This window comes from Nelumbo nucifera, chromosome 3 (genome assembly GCF_055504915.1).
Source record: "Nelumbo nucifera cultivar China Antique chromosome 3, China Antique-T2T, whole genome shotgun sequence".
Classification (NCBI taxonomy): domain Eukaryota; kingdom Viridiplantae; phylum Streptophyta; class Magnoliopsida; order Proteales; family Nelumbonaceae; genus Nelumbo; species Nelumbo nucifera.
In genome coordinates this window covers 47,358,370-47,364,763 of record NC_142651.1, presented here as the reverse complement: position 1 = coordinate 47,364,763, position 6,394 = coordinate 47,358,370, and positions in this window count along the sequence as shown.

Below are 6,394 nucleotides of genomic sequence, written 5' to 3'. Positions count from 1 at the left end.
AATTTTCTGATAATTATTTGTAATTTAATGCTATTTATAGCTTAAATTATAATTATTTCTAATTAATACTATCTTAAATTATTATGTTAATTAATTAATACAGTTATTTTTTAAATACTATAATTATGAAAAATATGATTAATTAATATTACTGTTTTCAATAAATACTGTAATTATTATATTACTGTATTTATTTAAAATACATTAATTTCTGTAATTTATATTGTTAATTTCTTGGCTAAAACTAATTCAATATAATTTTCTGATAATTATGTGTAATTTTATTTTATTTTTAGCTTAAATTATAATTATTGTAAAGTACAATTTTCTGATAATTATTTATTCAAAAATAAATACTGTTAATTAAATTATTGTTAATTAATACCGATGAGGGCGGATTTGGCCCTCCAATGACATTGTGACACATGGCACCTCAGAACAACTAGGCGACACCTGGAACCACTCAGGTAACAACTTGCCAAGTTGATGGTGTCCAACCTGGCGGCCTAGCCCAGGCGTCGACTTGGCACATACGCTGACCTGGTGACCTGCGAGACGTGCTCGTCGACAAATTCGGCATGCATACCCCACGATCCTTGGAGGTTGGCCCTCGTTCCGGAAGATGGTCAATGTGCATGGCAGTTACCTCCGAGGATTTCAGACCAGTTACACACAACCTCCCGGAGATCTCGGGGGCGATACTTAAGCAAGGCCTATATAAAGGCACCAACCCCAACGATAGGGGGGGAGAAGCAAGCAAATAAGCAAATTCTAGCTCTCATACTTTTGTGATTTTTAGCTCACAGTCTACTATGAGAGTACTGACTTAAGCATCGGAGCGACCTTGCCGGGTTAGCCACCTTGGGTCCTCTGATATTTGGTTCCTTGCAGGTCTCTAAAGAGCAGCGAAGCTCATCAATTCACCTCGCCACCTAGTCAGCCCAACACCTGGTCAGCTTGGCGCCTCACGGGCAGCTCGCCACTTGGTCAGCCCAGCACCTCACAGGCAGCTCGACACCTAGGCAACTCGGCACCTCACAGGCAGCTCGACACCTAGGCAGCTCCACTTCGGCCTCTAAGTCATCGGCCACTTGAAAGCAGATCAAATGACGAGGTACTTAGCCAAAAAATCGATACATTAATAAAAATCGATTCATCATTTGTCGCCGTCTGTGGGAAACGCTACAAAAAGCTTTCTCATCCTCTAAAAGGCTAAGTCCTCTTCTTCCAGAAAGCTAAGTCCTCACTTTTTAGAAACTAAAACTCTCGCTTTATAGTTTCCATTTCTTATAAACTCAAAGACTATGCAGGAAGTTGATAGCTAACAGACTAAGCAGCTCTACCAACTTTATTTCAACTCGGATAAAGCCTCATCAGTCCTCTTCGCGAGGTCCCCTCTACAAAGATGAGCTCTTCGTGGCTTCCGCGGGAGTTGGCGGTCAACAGACTACATGGACGCCCTTGCTGGTCGAGCCTTTCAAGGCTCCCGTGCAAGCTGGCGACCTAAAGTCGATAGTTCTGCCCCCGTTGGTCGAGCTCCTAGTAGCTTCTTGTAGGAGTGGGTGACCGGCGTCACGAGGCTTATGCAGTGTAGCCATAGCACTAAAGTGCCGAGCTGGCGAAGACCTCGATACCACATAAGACCTAGTCGCCTCTTCGGCATGGGTAAGATCAAGGAGAGTTGACTACGAGTCGCTCACAAAGCCTAAGGGCCAAAATACCGAAATAGCGAAGACCTCCTCACCATATAAGATCTAGTCGCCTCTTCGGCATGGGCAAAATCAAGGAGCGGACTGCGAGTCACTCCCAGAGCCTAAGGAATTGAATTGACGCTTACGAGCTCATCGAATTATTTATTCCGGGCCAAAAGGAGAAATCTACTCTGTTCACCGAGTTACTTTCAACTCGGGAGTGGGGGGCAAATGAAGAGGGCAGATTTGGCCCTCCAATGACATTGTGACACATGGCACCTCAGAACAACTAGGTGACACCCGGAACCACTCAGGGAACAACTTGCCAAGTTGATGGTGTCCAACCTGGCGGCCTAGCCCAGGCGCCGACCTGGCACATACGCTGACCTGGCGACCTGCGAGACGTTCTCGCCGACAAATTCGGCATGCATACCCCACGATCCTTGGAGGTTGGCCTTCGTTCCGAAAGATGGTCAACGTGCATGATAGTTACCTCCGAGGATATCGGACTAGTTAGACACGACCTCTCGAAGATCTCAGACTAGTTAGACACGACCTCCCGAAGATCTCGGGGGCGGTACTTAAGCAAGGCCTATATAAAGGCACCAACCCCAACGACAGGGGGGGGAGCAAACAAGTAAGCAAATTCTAATTCTCATACTTTGCAATTTTTAGCTCGCAGTCTACTGTGAGAGTACTGACTGATGCATCGGAGCGACCTCGTCGGGTTTGCCACCCCGGGTCCTCTAATATTTGGTTCCTTGTAGGTCTCTAAAGAGCAACGAAGCTCATCAATTCAGCTCGCCACCTGGTCAGCCCAGCACCTCACAGGCAAGTCGGCACCTCACAGGCAGCCCTGCACTTGGTCAACCCGACGCCTTACAGGCAACTCATCACTTCGTCAGCCCAGCACCTCATAGGCATATCAGAACCTAGGCAGCTCCACTTCGGCCTCTGAGTCATCGGCCACTTGGAAGCAAATCAAATGACGAGGTACTTAGCCAAAAAATCGATACATTAATAAAAATCAATTCATCAAATACTATCTTAAATTATTGTGTTATTCAAAAAATACAGTAATTATTAATTTTTGGTAATAATTGCTATTAACAATTTAAAAGTAATTGTTGTTAATTAATAAAATATTGTATTTATTAAAAATAAAATAAATTTTATCAATTATTATTATTATTACACGGAAATGTCAACCCACACCGTAACCCGAATAGTATTTTCGAAAACGGGTAGAAGATGACCCGATTAGATAGTCTTTTCACCCGCACGCTAAAACGGGTACTGCGATGACCCGCTTAATTTATTTTTACCATTTTTTCGTTTTTTCAAATTTTGAATCGTACTTGTTTATTGCTGCTGTTTCTTTTTGCTTTTAAAAGGCTAGAACCGATTTGAATGAAGTGTTTCTTGGTGAAAGCGCACCTGAAAACCAACCTGAAATGGAGAAGAGTTACCGAAGTCGTAAAACAAAGAAAAGCAAAGAAAGAAAAATGAAACTTATATCCCCAGTTTACTGTAAGATGAGAAACGAAAAACAAAGAAAATATTACTAACCTGAAACTTATCTCCAATGTTCTCACTACTAATCTGTAAACCTCTTCAAAACTTTTCATTGAGAAATTTCCTTCTTAATCTCGTAAACCCGGGACCAATTTGCAGATAAAAAGAAGAATGGATAGAGCTTGACAATTGATAGGATAGAAGGACAAATCAGATTTGATCAATGGCTTTTTGAGAAAAAAAGTTCGTTCAATAGCATACCAGAGAAAAAAAGCATTCTAAGTCCAATTACTTCGTGGAGACGTCGACATTTCCATTGATATGTTCACCGATGAAGTTAGAAAATGCACCCCTGATATGCTAGACCCGTTCATGCACAGAGATCTCTTCAACCTCAGAATGTTTTTGTTTTTCTTCTTACAAATGCTTTTTTGGTGGAAGAGGAAAGATTTCTTGATAGTATTAATTAGCATAATTAATGTATTTTGGAAGTCAAACGACTACCACTTTTGATTGGCTTTTTTAGTAAAAGTAAATGACATTTTTGCATAGATATAGAATTATAGATGTAGGATTAAATGGCATGGTAGGGACCCGTGCGATTTACGGGAAAATCTGAAAGATTTAATAGTTTTATTTTTCATTTAATGTTGATTTATAAAACTAATTATTGTTAAATGAATATAAACAAATATTTTATAATAAATTCAGTTTTATTAATAATTTTTATTCTTTTTATTATTTTTAAATGAAAATTTGATTAACTTTAAATAAATAAAAATAATTATAAAAGCTAACATTTTTATTAATTCTACTAATAATTAACAATTATATAGGAATGACAACGGGGTGGGTTTAGGGCAGGGCACCCCATCCCTTTCCCTGCCCCATAGTCAAGACACTTTATCCCATCCCTACCCCGTCCCCAGTGTCACGTGGGTTCAGGGCAAGGTAACCACTCCTCAATGCCGGGCGAGTTTATGGGAAAGACACCCCACTCCTCATCAATGGTGGAGAATCCTCGAATTTCCCTGCCCCGTCCCCAGTATTGGGCGGTTTCAAGTTGAGGTGTAAATTGGGTTGTGCTGGGTTAGCACGACACGACCCGCATGTGGCCCACACAAAGTGCGAGTCGTGCCATACTGGCCCACGAGGCGTCCCAGGCCATGCCGCCCTCCTCTAGGATAATTTGGGGGTCGGTTTGGCATGGCCCGAGGCCCGTGCCGTGCCGTGGGTTGGGCTGGGACTTGGTCCAGGTCATGCCGCACACCAAACCAAGCTTAAAGCAAGGCACCCGCTCCCCGTCCAAGATTTTTAAAATTGGACCGGATGGGGAACCGTTCTGGGGTCGAATGGTCCGAACGGATGACCTGCTTTGACAAAAAAACTAGAAAAACAAAAAAAGGACAAAAACTGTTGTCCAGGTTGATGGTTTGACTGCCTAGGTCAACAGTTCGCTAACCAAATAAACAATTTTTGGACAAAAAGCGGTTTTGAGGTGAAACGGTGTCCGGTTCCCAATTTTTTTGGTCTTACCATCTGGTTTGATCTAGTTTTGAAAATACTGTCCCCGTTAACTCAATATTCAATTTGATGATACAAATGATCAAAATGATATATTGAGTATCAACCACATGGTAAATTTCTATTATTGTTGATTGAAAGATTTAATAAATTTCCATTCAGTTGGACCTCAATCCTATCCCCAACCCCGACCTCGATTGGGGATTCCTATTAATCCTCGTCCCCGCACCCGCCCCGCCAAAACAATCCCCATCCCTAGCCCCATTGGGTCAGGGAAGTCAGGTCCTCGTCGGGGATGGGGAAATTGTCATCCCTAAAAGTGTGTTCTAATAAATGACCCTAATAGAAACACATAAGAGTATACAATTGTTTTATATTTTTAACTTTTTAAATAATTAATAATTATTCATATTTTATATACTACTTTTAATAAATGTTTTATAATACAAAAATAATAATAATTAATTTCAGTTAGGTTTATTTATCAAATTGATGAAACCAATCAACCCAATTAACTCAACCTGAGTTGGTCAATTTTCTAGTATTTTAGATTGGCTTTGGTTGAAAAATTTCCCAATTCAACCAAGTTGGATCAGTTCCACTTTAGCCATTTGTAAACCAACCAAAATCAAACGACCTAACCATGGATATATATTAATATTTTATATTTTAAATATAACTTCTAATATGAAAAAGTGGGAATTTTTCCATATTTCTTAGTCTAAAATGTTTTATATCATAAATCTAACTTTTAAATTTATTATTTAATAATCACACTATAATTTTTAAAATTGAATTAAATTTTTAAGCTTAAATCTTTTGAACAGACTGACCAAACCAATACAACTTGAGTGAGTCGGTTTTCACAAAAGGTAAGTCGGTTTCAGTTAACCATCTTCCTAACCTAACCAGGTCAATTTGGTTTACCAAATAGCCTACGACCGCACTAAACCAACTCATGAACACGAATAATTTTAGCTAAATTAATAGTCTTACCTCTAATAAATAACAATAGTTTAATTTCCAATAATTATTGAAAATATATATAATGAAAACTACAATAATTACAAAAAATACAAAAATACAATAAGTACTAAAAATATATTAATTTAACCAAATAATAGTTTAATCTCTACTAAATATTAATCAATAACTTATAACATAAACACAATAAATACAATAAGTACAATAAATTAAATTTAAAAATTTCAACATTAGTAATTTAATCTCCAATAATTATTGAAAATTTTCTATTAAATAACTAAACCAATTATATTTATACATACTTATTGAAAATACATTTATCACAAAAGACAATAAATATTAATTTTAGTATATATAATTATATAATAGATATAGATTAAGAGTTTAAAATTATTATTAATAAATATTTTTTTGAAATTTATTTTCTCGAATTATTACTTGATATAAGTGAAATTAATTATTTACAATATTATGTAAAAATATTAAATTATTATTAATTTCAATATTATGTTATAATTATTTTTCTACTTTTTAGAGGTTTTAGATTTATTTATTTTAACTATTTAAAATCTAGTTATGTTAAATATTTTGTTATTTAAATATTTAAATAATATGTAAAATATTAATTGTTTATTGAATTTAATTATCCATAAAATCATAATTTATACTATGATTACATA